This window comes from Hippocampus guttulatus, chromosome 10, assembly GCF_054856545.1.
Source record: "Hippocampus guttulatus isolate MCC_2025c chromosome 10, RoL_Hgut_1.0, whole genome shotgun sequence".
Taxonomy (NCBI): domain Eukaryota; kingdom Metazoa; phylum Chordata; class Actinopteri; order Syngnathiformes; family Syngnathidae; genus Hippocampus; species Hippocampus guttulatus.
Genome location: NC_141270.1, coordinates 18172501 through 18188490, shown reverse-complemented (window position 1 = coordinate 18188490; position 15990 = coordinate 18172501).

Genomic DNA, 15990 nt, shown 5'->3' with positions numbered 1-15990 from the left:
TTGCATGCTCTGCTTGTGGGGCTTGGAAGCGCCTCTCTCTCTCTTTCTGTCTCAGCTCCCTTTTGCAAGTGAGAGACAATTAGCCTTCACAGACAGCGAGATTTGCTTCCGTTTACCAGACCCGTGCCCCCGGAAGTACAATGATGTACGCGCCGGGTCAATCAGGAGCATTGCTAGGTAACGGAGGGGAAGCCGCACTGTAGACTTTGTTCATAAGCAAGGTCGCGGCGGCAGCTTTCTACCCACAATTCGTTTTAATGAAAGCCTTTTCACTATTTAGTGGGGAAAATGGTCATTATATTGATGTTTACGTACAATCCAGGGCAAACAGTGGATTCTCGGGGCATCGGAAAATATATCAACGTGGTCGCGTCTATAGTTCAAATCTGAAAAGTCAAGAAGTCTAAGTGTCGTGAAGGGGAAGTTAACAAGAAACATCTTTCACACCCAAGGAATCCAACAGCAAGAGATTTAATGCCTGGGGAATCATTATCACAGCTCTCTAAAGGACAGTGGCAATTTCACGACCACCAACGCCCAATTCCACACCTGGCTCAAGGGAATCGAGCACAGTCAACTTCTTGGGAGGTTTACGGTTTTGTGCTTCCAGTAAGGCATCATACAGGGTGTCCATAAAGTCTCTTTACCATTTCAAAAATTTATTAAAAGTGCAATTGATTAGATATTTTATTCAGATTTGTTCTATTGTATTCAGCGTTTATTACCTTTTTTTTATAACCTCTTTTAATACATTTCTACATGGGCACCATTAGTTGCATGAAGCACATCAAGACGGTCCTCGATTTCTTGCCATGTTCGCTGTAGCATAGCCTCATCAATTGTGGCAATGGCACTAGTAATCCTTTGCGTTGGGTCAGTAATGTCCCTTATCTTTGTTCAATACACTATATCTTTAACATAGCCCCATAGAAAGAAGTCCAGGAGAGTGATATCTGGTGAACGTGGCGACCAAGGAATTGGCCCATCCCTTCCAATCCACCGGTCTGGAAATGTTTGATTGAGGAACCCACGAACATGCAGCCCCCAATGTGGTGGTGCACCATCTTGCTGAAAAATGATGGTTGGTTGAAGGTCATTCAGTTGTGGTGCCACATATTCAGTTAAAAGGTCAAGGTAAACATTTGCAGAAATTTCGAGGGGTTAATTCAACATCACCTCTTTCACAAACAGGATCCCCGAAACACACAAATGCAGTATGATAAAAAAAAAAAAACTTTCATAAACACTGAATACAATAGAACAAATCTGAATAAAATATTGAATCAATTGCATTTTTAATACATTTTTGAAATGGTAAAGAGACTTTATGGACACCCTGTACTGCGACTGCAATGGCCCTTCCTGCGTAAGACTTTCCCATGTCTCAGGGGGAAGGAATGGAAAGGCTATGTTAGTAAGTTTTTGCAACCAAATTAGTTGCAAACAGTTGGCAACTAATAAAAACTACAGAACCGTGTAAAACTACGAAACGTGAAAGAAGTGAGTTCTGTTGCGTCACTCGGTGAACGGCTGTCTTAATAGTCACAATTTCCAGGAAATCTTTTAAGGGTATAATTCACTTTTTAAGTTCTTGTCTCCAAACATTTGCAGTAAGTCTTTGCTGTGCTTGCCCATCCTCAAGTGTGAAATTACACGACCAAGTAAATCTTTTGTCAACTGTCTATTTTGTAAACTGTCTGAATTTAACTACGGTAATTTACACAATACAGCTCTAACATCGAGGGTCTTTGTGTTGGATGCGGGTGGGAGGAAGATCCGCCATTTTGAAGTCGTGGACAAAGTCAAGCCTTGTCAATATTTAAATCGTGCATAATATTTCAGTGGCTGACAATACAATTAAGTATAGTGTTAGGAATAAAACACTGCCCTCTTTTTCATGAACGCTTTGGTCCACTATGCAATTGTATTTTAATCTGAGTCATAATGGTGATACTTGTATTTTTTTTAGGTGGTACTTATCTTAAAAAGATTGAGAACCATATTTCTCTAATATGGAGGCTTGCTTTTTATTTTCAGACTCTCGGCTTTTTGAACATTTGCTAATAAAAGCTAGACTGCATTGTATAGGTAGGCATGTTGAGCTCTGGGTCATTTTCATGACATAGAACTGTTCCCTAAAACTGGGTGATATCAATCAGAATTTAAATTTTAAGATTATGCAGCATCACATTGCAACACCACACATTACACAGATTGAACAAATCTATACAAATGGTCACAAATGACTGAAAATGAAATTGCGCTTCTTTCTCCTCTAGGGGGCATTGCAACGCTATGCAAATGCATTTAAACACAAGAAGACGTGTCAGGTGGACAGACTGCATTTCTCAGGGAGGCCACAAATAATGACTCAATATCAGTTTTAATAGTCCACGTGTCAGAGAAGAAGGTGCAGATCAACCCCCCCCCCTCTCTCTCTCACACACACACACACACACACACACACTCAAATAGCATTAAACTAGTAACGCTTCAAGTTACCACACTGCATTTTGCACTAACTTTTATAACAGATCGAACACTGGCACCTTCATCCATGGGTAAAGCTTGAACTTTAGATTTGTCCACAATGACTTAACAAGCTGAACCCAAGCCCCGAATGAATAACTGAATGATGTGTCATAAGCAATGTTCCCTCTAATTTTCCATGCATGTGTGAGCATCCCTTGGACCACACCGAGCAACATCAGACATGCACTCGGCGGCCAAAGCAGTCTCACACCTGTCCAAAACCTGACATCAAAAAAGGTTACATGATGTCGATAAGTAACAACATAATTCAAACGACCTATACATCAAAACACAACAAATCAGTCAATAGAAACTTATGGTACGAATAAAATCAGCGCTAGTTGTTTCCTTTCATTTTAGCATACAGATGATTTTCAGTACAATTAAGTCTCAATGAAATCTGTCGCAACATGGTCCTACATCGCCCACTCCGAAATAATGATAAACATGTTATTTAATAAAACACAAACATTTCTGGTCACCTGACATCTGAAATGTACGCACCTTTTATGACTTGCTACGTTCATCACCAACGAAATGTGAATTAATGAACAGTTGTTATCATTAGGCATACGACCACTGTTCCAATAAGTCCCAAAGAGCTCCAGTCCACACCACACACAACTCGGCTTGGCCCGGCAGCATACCACACGGCCTCCGTTGCTTTTACAACGGGTACGGGGCGGGGTGGGAGGGTGCCTGATTTTGCATGATATGGTCCCTTTTTCTGCTTCACTACTGCCAGCTGACGTTTGTCTTTTTTTTTCGGACACAGTTTTACAAATGGGAGATTTTTTTGTAACCATTTTTGTAACTGTAACCATTGTAAATAGCACAGCCACCTTATGTTGTGTTTTCTATGCTATTGCTAATTTATTATATTTATTCTACAAATATATTGCTAATGCTATATTTTATATTGCACTAATATTGAACTGTGTACAGTTCTTTTCTGAAACATTGTTTTGTGCAATGAAACACTTTATTTTTTCTTCTTCCCCTGCCCTCAATTTTGCTGCTGTAGACTGCAAATTTCCCCAGTGTGGGACAAATAAATGTCATCTTATCTTATCTTATCTTATTTATTTTTTTTAAATTGGTGGTTGATGAAAGAACATATCACCGTGTCTGATTGTGGTATGTTCATCACTAGATTTGCCAAAATGAATAAAGTACCTTTCTCCCTATCTATACATCCATCCAATCTACAATATACCTGCCCTCCAGCAGGATGTGTGACACTATTAAAAAATGTGCCATTGGCACTCATTCTGAGACTGCTCTGACAATATTTTGAGGCTAACTTTCTGTAGAAATGTGCATTTGCTTATGAACCACTTTGCTAGTTTGATTGGCAACAATTTGATTGAGATCTGTAGGATGAGCAAATGTCCATTTTTTAGCAGTAAATTCTGCACGGGTAAAATTCATCATTTCATTATCTTTTTCTCAAATTCTCCTCAGTCTAATGCCACACCAACTGTGGATTCTGTCTCGTTTTTGTCCAAACGTTGTTTGAAAAGCAACTTTGGTGAGCATAGTTTAATTCAGAAAGTTAATACCACAATAAGCCAAACACAAATTTATGCATTTGAAATTAGTTTATTTCTGGAAAGTGGCAATACATTATAAGAAATATTTTGAAACATTTTGTCAAAATACGAAACAAATCCATCTGTTCATCTCCTAAAGAGCTTATCTTGTCTATCTTGAGCAAGCGGGGAGCTTGGGCATATACCAGCTGACTATGGGCAAAAGATAAACTGGTTTCCAGCCAAGCATAGGCTAATACAGTAGAGAGACAGACAACCATGCTGCCACACCATTCGTGCTCACAATCACACTTAGAGACAATTTAGGGTGTTCCATTAACGTGCCATGCATGTTTTTGGAATGTGGGAGGAAACTGGAGTGCCCGGAGAACAGCGCCGGACTCGAACCCTGCACCTCTGCACTGTGAGGCCGATAAACTAAACAGTCGACCGCTGTGTCGCCCCAGTAACATACACACACACACACACACACACACATATATACACATTATATATATATATATATATATATCAGTGGCGGATGCTGGTCTGTCAAAGAGGGGAAGCTCAATTTTGGCCGACATCATAAAATGTGTCCGTTTATTTATACGTAAATTCTACTTTCCGTTCCTTTTCAAGAAAATGATCTGTGACCCTGTCATACCAACAAGGCGTCTTTTCCAGGGACTTAATTAGTGTCCTACAACTACAGGAACTACAATAAAACCCACCAGAAATAAAAGATTAATTTACCGCTAGTTGTTTACAACAAAGAGTGTCGCTAAGATGATTAGGAGAAGTCTCCAGCTCAACTCAGAACAGAATGTGAATTGAAAAATTGCTCCCACGGATGCCTATACTAAAAGGTCGGTGATTGGCTCATTTCGATGTCAATCAAACTGGCACACAGGCTCAGACAGATCATCCAATCTGATGCAGAAAAGCCTGGCGTCCGGTACCCTCCCACTGCCATCCAGTCCCAGAGACGCCGAGCGTCCGTGGGTGGGGCAAAAAACAGTTTATATCCATTGAGTCGTCTCCGTTCAACTCATTGGGACAACCTACCCTGAACTCTCGAGACGCTCGGCGTCCGGGCAGTAGACGTTCTGCGGGCGCTCAGCGTCCACCGTTTAAAGCACAGCGAAGCTGCGGAAATGAATGAGAAGGGAGTCGCGTCGTAACCAGTAAGAAGAAGCTGATTCAGAACAAAGGTTGAGCAGAGGTGCCAGGTTCAATTCCAGCTCCGGCCTTTCTGTGTGGAGTTTGCATGTTCTCCCCGGGCCTGCGTGGGTTTTCTCCGGGTCCTTTGGTTTCATCCCACATTCCAAAAACATGCATGGCAGGCTGATTGAACACTCCAAATTGTCCCTAGGTGTGACTGTGACCGCCAGGGGCGGTTCTGGATCAATTTCACTGAGGGGGCCGGGCTGGGGCCAGGGGTTTTGATGGGGGGGGGGGCACATTCAACCCAGGGCTAAAAAGACAGATTCGAAATCTTATTTGACTTTTTATTTCTTCAGACTTTGAAATTGTAGTCATAACATTACAGTGATGAGAAAAAAACAGTATTAGGAGGGCTAAAATGTCTGCAAGCGTAACAATACGTCTGTTGAGAATATTCAAGCCAGGGGATGATATGGTACCAGCCTGCCGGGGACAAAAATTGCAAATACACTGAAGCTAGATGTTTTACTTGCATATAATTATCCAAATTTTAAAAGGCAATGTCTTATATATTGATCCTGTTAAATAAAAATTAAAATAAAAAGGGAGACTAAAAAGGTTACATACACACACACGCGCACACACACACACGCACACACAAACATGCGCGCACACACACGCGCGCGCACTCACACACGCACACACACGCGCACACACACGCACGCGCACACACGCACACACACGCAAATAGCACTCGTGTCGTGGTAATTTCCTTCTCTGCGGACTGCTTCTCATTTTCCCGCTCATTTTTAAATGGCGCAGCGCACTAAAGGGTCCGACTAGAATGTTAAATCACGCACTTTGGTTCCACCTTTCGCGTCGGCGACTCGGCACGACTGCGTAATCTGCGCTCGGAGGGGGGGCCACGGGGGGGGGCAGAATCGGTGCTACAGGGGCACTGGCCCCCGTTGCCCCCCCCCCAGAACCGCCACTGGTGACCGCTAATGGTTGTTTGTCTGTGTGTGCCCTGCGATTGTTTGGCAACCGGTTAAGGGTGTCCCCCGGGGGTCTACTGCCCAAAGTCAGCTGGGATAGGCTCCAGCACCCCCCGCGACCCTTGTGAGGATAAGCGGATCGGAAAATGGATGGGTTCCAATCCGTTTGCTCACTTAAAAACTAAACTTAGTCTGTCCTGAGTTATTTAACACATCCATCCATTATCTGAACAGCTTTCTATACTTCCCCTTCAGCACAGTGTGTGAGTAATTTTGCCACCTTTGATTTTAAAATGTTACACTAAAACAAGGGTAGGGAAGTCCGGTTCCTTGAGAGCCATATCCAGCCCATTTTATAGCTCTCCCTAATCCAACACACCTGATTCAATTGACCATGATCGTTTCAGGCTTCTCCAGCACTTGCTGATGAGCTGATCCTTTGAATCAGGTGCGTTGGTGTCGGCAGGATATGGCTCTTAAGGAACCGGATTTCCCTTGCCATGCATTAAAAGTTACCTGTCTATTACATTTTGAATAAATCAAGTCAAGTCAGGTCAAGTCAACTTTATTGTCAAATATGTTCTATGTGCAACATACAGCACAGATGAAATTTCTTTCCTCTCAACCACAGTGCAACCGCAAGAGGGAGAGGAGCCGTTGCGGGTACCCGCGCCGCAATCAACAGAACAGTTAACATAAAATGACAAAACAATACAACACAACACATAAAACACAGACAGTCATGCAATCGTAGCCACTTTTTCTGCATACACTTTGTTGTTTGAAGCAGTTTTCGATGAAAGAGGAGAGAAAGTGTCATGGGGAAATATGAAATCGTATTACAAATGAGAATAGAATGTATGAATATACTGTAAGTTCTCAATAGTTATCACAAAAGTTTGAGAGTTGTTTTGCTACTAATGAAAAAGCAGTTTGACTGAACAGACAATAAGACCTTTATTTGATAATCTGATAGATTGATCGATATATGAGAGCCCTTGATGTCACTGAAATATTTTTATAGTATAATATTTTTCAGGGGAAAAACACAAATATGCCCAGGTGTTGAACATATCAAATGAAAACAAGAAGTTCATATGTTCTCTTCCAACTATTTACTTTATTTGCACGAATAACATTTTTTTTCAAACGGGGGATGAATTAATTTTTGTGACAAACATCTGCACAGGGTTGAAAGAATACCGCTTGCCGCTTTACTGAGTTGTCATTGTGTCCAAAAGAAATCAGAGCACTTACCTTTGCGCCTGTGACCACAATTCTCTGAATATGTAATTAGCTGCGGCACTGCAAGTGTCTCATGAATATTCATGGTCTTTTTAATTAGGCGGCTTTTTGCAGCAATAACCCACCTCAAAAAGTTACCACCTCATCACACACAGATGTGTGTGTGCTGGCCTGCTCCTTCTATCTGCAGTATCTCGCTATCTACTATATCTGTCTGTCTGTCTGTCTGTCTGTCCGTCCGTTCGTCCATCTGTTATGTAAGGACATCTTTTTGAAAAAAAAAAAAAGGACAGAAAAAGGCTGAATAAACGTCTACATGCAAGAGTCTTTGCTTCAAAAACAGGACCATAAAATACAAATATTGTGCCAATGAGAAGTAGTTGTTGGCTCAAAGACAACATTGTTGTTCATTTTGGAACCTCCGTACAGCTACGTTAGCGGTTTGCTGTCACCATTTCCATTAATGTTTTATTGACAGTTTTTGTCAATTACTTTAACTTTCGCTTCACGAAGCTTGATGTCATTTTTTCACCACTCTGGATTCAACCCAAAACAGTCACCACTTGTATCACCGACTGTCCATCGTTCAAAACATTGCATTGTGTTTTCATATTTTTAAGGAAAGCTTGCACTCACGGAATCATTGGTTCAAACTCATTTTTCATGAAATCTGGACATTTTTTGAAGATCACCCACGCACAACAGTCACGTCGTTTCACTGTTTAATTGTTGGCACAACCATTTAATATTGTAGTATTGTGAGTACACAATCTGTGATACATGTATCATCCTGTGCCGCACGATGCCACTGTAAAATGATTGGCTGAGTGAACAGTACAGATCATTGAACAGAGCTGAATTTTATTGATGAACACCAACTAAATGACAACATAGATTACTGCAACAATTACTGTTACATTTATTGCCCACTGCTTAGCACGTTTTGCAAAACTTGGCTCACTGCGTCAAAACTCTACACACTATCAAATAAGACACCGCGTGAAAATAAACAATTCACGTTCCATCTATGTCAAATGGAAACTGCTCTCAAAACCAAACAATGCTTTGTCAAAATGTCATTCTGATGGCAAAATGATACCCACTTGCATCGTATGAGATACACTCCCAGATCGACAGCAACACGCTAGTGTATTTTATATAAAACACAGCAGTCTTTCGTTTACACTTTTTTATATTCACTTCCGCAGAAGGCACTTTTTCACAACAACCAAAAACTGAAATGCTCAATACAAAATCATTTTTCGAGTGGAGTCACTTCAGTCATCACATAAATAAGTAAATAAATAACTGTAAACACAGAAAAACACAACTGTGTGCCATCTGTTGAGGTCTGGACACAGGATCTCATCAACGATCTCGAAACGGACCTGAAAATGAGTAAATCGCTTGCTGAGTTCAAAAACAAATTCAAAAAAATAGTACAAACAACCTACATCAATCAATTCAAAACATTAAATATAATGATAAATCAGAACTAAGTTGATAAATAGAGAAAGGTATATAAATATCCATTATGAATACAAGAGAAAATTGACACAAGAGTGTCAGGGTGTGGAAGTATATAATCCCTATATAATCCCTTTTTCTGTCAAATTATTACTGTATATATGTTTTATGTTCAAAAAAAAAAAAAAGAAGAAATAAATAAAACAACACCACAAACAATGTCTTCTCTAGCTTAGCATCGGGGAAAATATCCACTTGGGTGCCGAATCCATCCCTGGATTGAATTTACCTAAATGTCTCCGGAGTGCCGTTCCATCGTCTGCAGAAGAGGCATACAGGCATGTGGTTGGTGGTCATATACAGTACCGGTATATATATATTTTTTTCTCCAAGCCGGAAAAAAACCCCGCAATACGATTTAGCAATGGTGAGTAAGGGGGCAAGCACACAACTTTAAATTGCTCATGTTTAGTGAACCAGTTCTGGACCAGAGCAGCTGGATGGGAACTAACATTATTCCCCAGCACTGATGTTTTTCAGGAATATGGTGAGAACAACTTCAAGTTATGTTATTTTGGTTTCAGCATGTGTCTATAGTGTTCAAGCAATGGGAAAAACTAAAAAAAAAATGTTTTAAATGAAAAGCCCTGGAAAACATGCTGACATTTTCTTCATTTGGCTACTCTACAGTCAGAAAAAAAAAAAGCTAAACGGATGATCAACGATTACTCATCATCCCCATCAACCTTGTCTTGTAGATCACGCCATGGATTCTCATCTTGGAAAGCACCTTCGCACCCGGCAAACCCAGGCCCGACACTGTTCTGCTGCAATGTCGTCACAGGTATGGCCTGAAGAAGGGTCACTTGTTGACGCGGATGCCTGTCATTCGTTTCCCACCTCCATGCGGAGAAAAATAAATATCCTCCTTTCATGATCTGAAGATGTTCATGATCAGTTTCCATCAGAATATGCTTCCAGAGTAATGCAACAGTTACTTGTCATTTTGAGCAGTTGGAACAATTGATAGTTGGATTATTGTCATGAAATGAATAAACCGTTATCTCATATTTCATGTGTGAATTGCATTTTGAAATGGTTATGCATGTACTTTGATGTTGAGTTGAGTCATTTTGAATAGGTGATGATAATGTAGTTCAATGAACAAATGATCTTCGATGTATGTGATTTGGAACCAAAAACGTTTGGGAGTTTTGAAAAAAGTGCATGTTGATCAATGGTTCTGAGTTTTGTATCTAGAGTCGGGAGAACTCATGTCAGAATGATTGGCAAAACTGTAGCTGAATACGTCACAAGACGCTAAGTAGAACTTAAGTTAAACATATCTTGCCAAAATTGTTCCTTTTTTAAATGATGAGCAAACACCTCACGTTCTACAGTGTGGGGGAGTGAGACTTACCATGACGGTATGAATAGATAGTCCTCACTGATTTGCGTGCGTCCAGCCCTTTCCAACTTTACAAACATACACTGAACCATTACCGTGTTGAAGGTGTTTGCATGTCCAATGATTCTAGTAGCTAGGTTGTCTGGGGCTTTAGGACGCTGGCATGGTCACCCATGGCCAACAGGTCCGAAGTGAGGGAACAAACAAAGCATGGCTCAAAACACCCCTTATGATGAAGGAGATATATGGACATCAGCTTCCCTTGCCTGGACCGGGTCACTGCGGCCCCCCTCTGGAGCCAGGCCTGGAAGTGGGGCTCGGTGGTGAGTACCTGGTGGCCGGCCCTACACCCATGGGGACCGGCCGGGCTCAGCCACCTATGGGAGGGGCCAAAGGGGTCAGGTGCAAAAGTGAACTGGGCTGCGGAACCTTGGCGGTCTGATCCCCGGCGACAGGAATTAGTGGGAATCTGTTAGCACTGTTTAAATTCTACACGCTAACACAATATACATGTTGAAATATTGATAAAGATAAGAGGCGTTTAATTGCCAAACTCAGTTAATGACCAATAGAAAAAGAAAAAAACCGACCAGTAAAAAAAAAAAGACATATCGACATCCACAGCAATTGAATAACTACGCACATATTATGATATTCTACAAACAATTAAAGCCTTTCATTTGAGGAGTAGCTATTTTGTAAATTACCCTTCCTAATAAAATTGCCATCCAGAGGCTATAAAATTATGTATTGTATATAATTTCACGAAAGCACTACTTAAATTAGACCTGGTCTTCATATAAAAGTCATGTTGGTATAAATGTTTGAATAATTGAATCCTTCATAAATTGAGCAGTCGCTTGGAATTGTCGAAACAGATCACAACTTGAACCATCGCTACTTTGTGGATGAAGGCATCACTCCACACATTTTGTTCACCGCAAACTCATCTATAAAAAGTCAATTCAAAACACAGTGCTGATAATATTATCACCACCATGGGTCACTTATAGAATTGAATGTCACTGATATAATGGCTCCCCTCACATTTGCAGTCATAAACATGTCGGTCACTTGTCGGACACATAAAGTGATGATATCTTGGTTACTTGCTAGAAAATGCTACTGGATTATCATTCCTGCTTTCAACTCAAGACTTTGGTAAGTGCTGCATTGTGATTTAAGGGCGGCATGACCTTCTGAAGAAAAGGAACTCTTTCCTCCCTGATGCTAAATTGTTCCTGCAAGATTTTACTAACATGTTAATTTTGGCTCGGTTTGGAATAAAAATGGCAGACTGACGATGACGGACAGGCAAAATTTTGTAAAATGCCTACCTCTGACAATATTTTCACTGGGCAGCGGATGACGGTGGTTGAATCAAGAGAACCATCAGCATGGGATTTCAGAAGTGTGTGTCTGTGTGTGTGTGCGTGCGTGTGTGTGTGTGTGTGTGTGTTTTCAATATTGCCAGTCCTTTCAGCTCTTCAATTTTCTCTAAATCACCTTATCGCTTTTTTTCACAACTAATCTTTTCCTTCAGAGGATCTTTCCAGATGACTTGTCAGTTGCATCATGTGACTGTCCCAACAAGCTCCACCCACTCTCTCTCTCTCTCTCTCTCTCTCTCTCTACCAAGCCTGGCAGCAGCTGCATGGCAGCACTGCACTTCAGTTTGACTCCTTTGTTCTTTTGTTTGCTTTATAATAATAATAATAATAGATTTTATTTATAAGCGCCTTTCAATGGGTGCAATAACAGCATTCTATTTCTATTTGGGTGATTATCACTTTTTACAAGGTGGGATGTAACAACCCTGACATTCAAGGTGTCATAATATTATCCCACTCCATTCTCAGTTAAGTTTATTTTATTTTATTTGTATTATTATTTGTGGCCTAAATGACAAATCCAATAAATATTAGAATGAGTGCTTTAATGACACTGAAATACTTGACACAGTGCATGATCTGCATCTGTGACGCACTTGGAGATGCAGTTAACAGTGGGCGGTAAAGTCCAAGATCTGAATTTATCAACACACACACAGTTTTACTGTATGTTCCCCGTGAAGGGCCAAGAACAGAAAATCTATTTTTGTTTTCTTTACAGTATTTCTTTTTTTTTTTTGCATGAAACAGTCTCCATCAAAACTGCTTGATTTCAGGAGAGCGATAAAATAAGGGCCATATTTGTGCTGTAACTCTTGATTTTTGCAGTTCAAAGTTCTGTGGGAGCCTTTGTCTGGTTCTTTTATATTTAATGCTCGCTATGCTAATACTATACTTAACTAACAGAAGACTGCCTATTCTCAGTTGACCTGTTGAATGGATGCCAAAAAGCTCAAGACACGCCCCCGTTGAGCCTTTTTCTGCGAGATTACGTAAAAAAAGGTCTAATCTGTCTAAAATGTTTTCTATTCCTGTACTGCCTTGGTTGCCCACCCACATGTGACTCTACACTACAGCCTTTACTGAAATCAATGTACGTGTGTGCCAAGGGTGTCATAGATAAGAATGTGCCAAGCCAGGGCGAAAGGTCACAGAAACTCAGGTCACCAATCTAATTACCAAGAGGCCTAATAGAACAGTATTCTGTCCAACGCAGCCTCATTTCCTCAAAACATCTTTAACTGATTCACAGCATCTACAGGTGAGCCATCTCCTCTTGAATAATGATAACCTGCCCCGCAAATACATTGCTTGCTCATCCAGCACACTATTTTGATTGCAAAAAATATCTTAATTTGAAATGATATACCGAAATACCGAAACTGCTCTACAGCAACATGCTGTCATTCCATTCAATTTTTTTTCCTTTCTAATACTGCAATGTGAATGTAGGTCTCATCTGTTCACTGAAAACAGTCGACGGTATAGTATTTTCACATTGCTAATATTACTAAGTTACAAAACCGTAACTTAGTAATATTAGAATACTGTACATTCATCTGTTTTTCTCAGGTGAACTTGACTATTAGTTTATCCGATGGCCACATTCCCTTGTCCTCCTTTATTGCCGTTGTCTAATCATCAGTTTTAATCAGGTCTCAGTTCCTCCACCAGGGGTCTGTGGCTTGGCACAAAATGGTGGCCCTCAGGCACTTCTGGCAAGTTGTCGCAAAACTGTGGCTCCATTTGGGATGTCTGCAATGTGGCAGATCTATCCATCACCTTACCATTTATCACACTCTGCAGTGCTGGCAAACCAATCCATCAGAGCCCAAGTGTCTGAAGCCATCGGGTCCTGCGGTAAATAAAGAGGAAGCACAGTAGGATCCCCGTGTAAGAGGAGATGCAAAGAGGTTGCCGGCGCAAGAAACAAAGGGAAAGGAGTGAAAAACAAAATAAGCTAATGATGGTGATGAATGAGAGAGAAGGGAAATGCACGTGGAGAAATTGTAGAAACATAAGGGAGGTGTTAGAGCATTGCAACTGGCAGCAAAGGAGAAAGAAATTACATCTTGAAATATAGTCCACTTCAGAAATGAAAAACTTCTTCTTTTGCCTCATCCTCTTTCATCACCTCAACAGACCTTTATGCAATAGAGACCCGGAATTTAGACCAACTGTTTCTGTGATGGCGGCCGGGTGGTTGCTTGGTTAGCACGTCGACCTCACAGTGCAGAGGTACCGTGTTCGATCTCGGCTCCGGCCTTCCTGTGTGGAGTTTGCATGTTCTCCCAGTGCCTGCGTGGGTTTTCTCGGGGTATGGTTGAAACTTATATTGTCATCATCAGGACAGGTCTTACAATACTATAAAGACTAAGCTAAAGAATCTGGCAATGACTCAAAAGTGAATTGATGAAATATTGTCCTTGGAGTTAGCACACCCAGGCTTTGTCAAGGTCAGATTGCCGTCATGTCGATGTGCTTTTTTTTTCTACTGTCAATTAATCAAATACATTACTGCAAAACACATTTAAAAAATAGCTCAAAATTTCTTATAATACATGTACATTGCTTAGGGGGTGTAGTGGTATACTTGACTGTGTAAGAAGCATTAACTCATTCAATCCCAGCCATTTTCAGTGGAGCAACCCCCTCAATCCCAGCGTTTTACTGGATTTTGACTGATCTTGCAAGGCCCACAGAATATTTGGTTCGAATGCTGTATAAACATGGAGCCTACCAAAATAAAATTTGGGCTCTCTTCTTTTAGCAGAAAAAACATCTTTCTATCTTTTTCCATTCTTCAGCAATCGGCATTACAAAATGGCTATGTTTCATGGAAATGGCAATTCCTGGGCAAAAAACAGAGAAAAGAGCTTTTTGTAAAAACATGCATTTCAATCACGTGAGGCACCACTGCCACCTACTGGTCGTTTTTTTACATGATTTACAATGCAAACGGCTTATTGTCATTCACAGATTGCATCAGACCCTCCTCCTCTCTGTGACGCAAAAAAAAGACTTAGACGTAAGTCCTTGGTAGGCGGGGCCTAATTTTAAAAAGACGTACAAGTACGTCTTGTGGAATGAAAGAGTTAATTCAGTTGCCAGTTAGTGACTGGTATAACTGTGAATGTGAAGGGCTGTCTGTCTCTATAGGTACCCTGTAATTGACTGGCGACCATTTCAGGGTATGGTCTGCCTTTGACCCATACCTGTCAGGATAACATGGATGGATGGATGGATAGGACCAACTGATAAATTAAAGTCCCTCTCGATTAAAAAACAAACAAACAAAATAAACAGTGCGAAAGGTCACCTTGAAGTTTTCCTCCTTCATTCTTCCCTTTCTCAATCATCCTTTTGCATGAATGGAAAGACAGGGGAGCCGAGAGAGACACAAGCAAAAAGTCCTGAGTAAGCTCTGCCTGCTGAGAAAAGCTTTACCCCACCATCAATCCTCTGTCTGTGTCTGGCTCCCTCGCCTCGTTAGCTAATTGAATATATGAAAGATTGTTCTCTGCTCCTCAGGCATTGTGTGTCCCTTTGGCTTCAATTTTATTTCTCACTATGCTCTCTCTGGCTTCCCTGGCCTCTTTTATATGTCAGGCGCGCATAAAAATAACATTATTGTAATGATACTAAAATAATGTCTGTCCTTCCTGATCTATGCTTTGTGTGTGTGTGTGTGTGTGTGTGTGTGTGTGTGTGTGTGTGTGTGTGTGTGTGTCAGTGTGTAACCTCTAGTAACCCCAGGTAAACCTTTGTCGGTCCTCAACTGTAATGAAGTTGTATTATAACGTCATGAAAAAAACAAAAACCAAAAACATTCCAACATTTTGTTGTTGTTCTGGAATTGATTAATGGCATTTCCATTCATTTCAACAAAAGATGGTAATTTGAGATATGAGCATTGTCTCATCACAACTTGTCATGATTCCGGTCTGTTTCATCTCCAGCAGGTGGCAGGGGCGGTCCTTCCTTTCAGCTGCGCACCTGTTACCCATTCCCTCATTATGATCACGGACTACTTCAGGACTCTCACTCCAACCATGCAGCATCGAATAATTCGCCTTGCATCACCATTGTTCAAGTGCTGTTTTCCAGACGTCCCATGTTATTGCGCCATAGTTCTCTTGCCTCGTTGTATAGCTATTGTCAGATTGTAATTGTCACCAATTGTTACTCTTGACCTCTATGACAAGCTAATTCCGTTTAGAATTTCCTTGCCGTATGCAAGCGCTTTTTGTTATTGT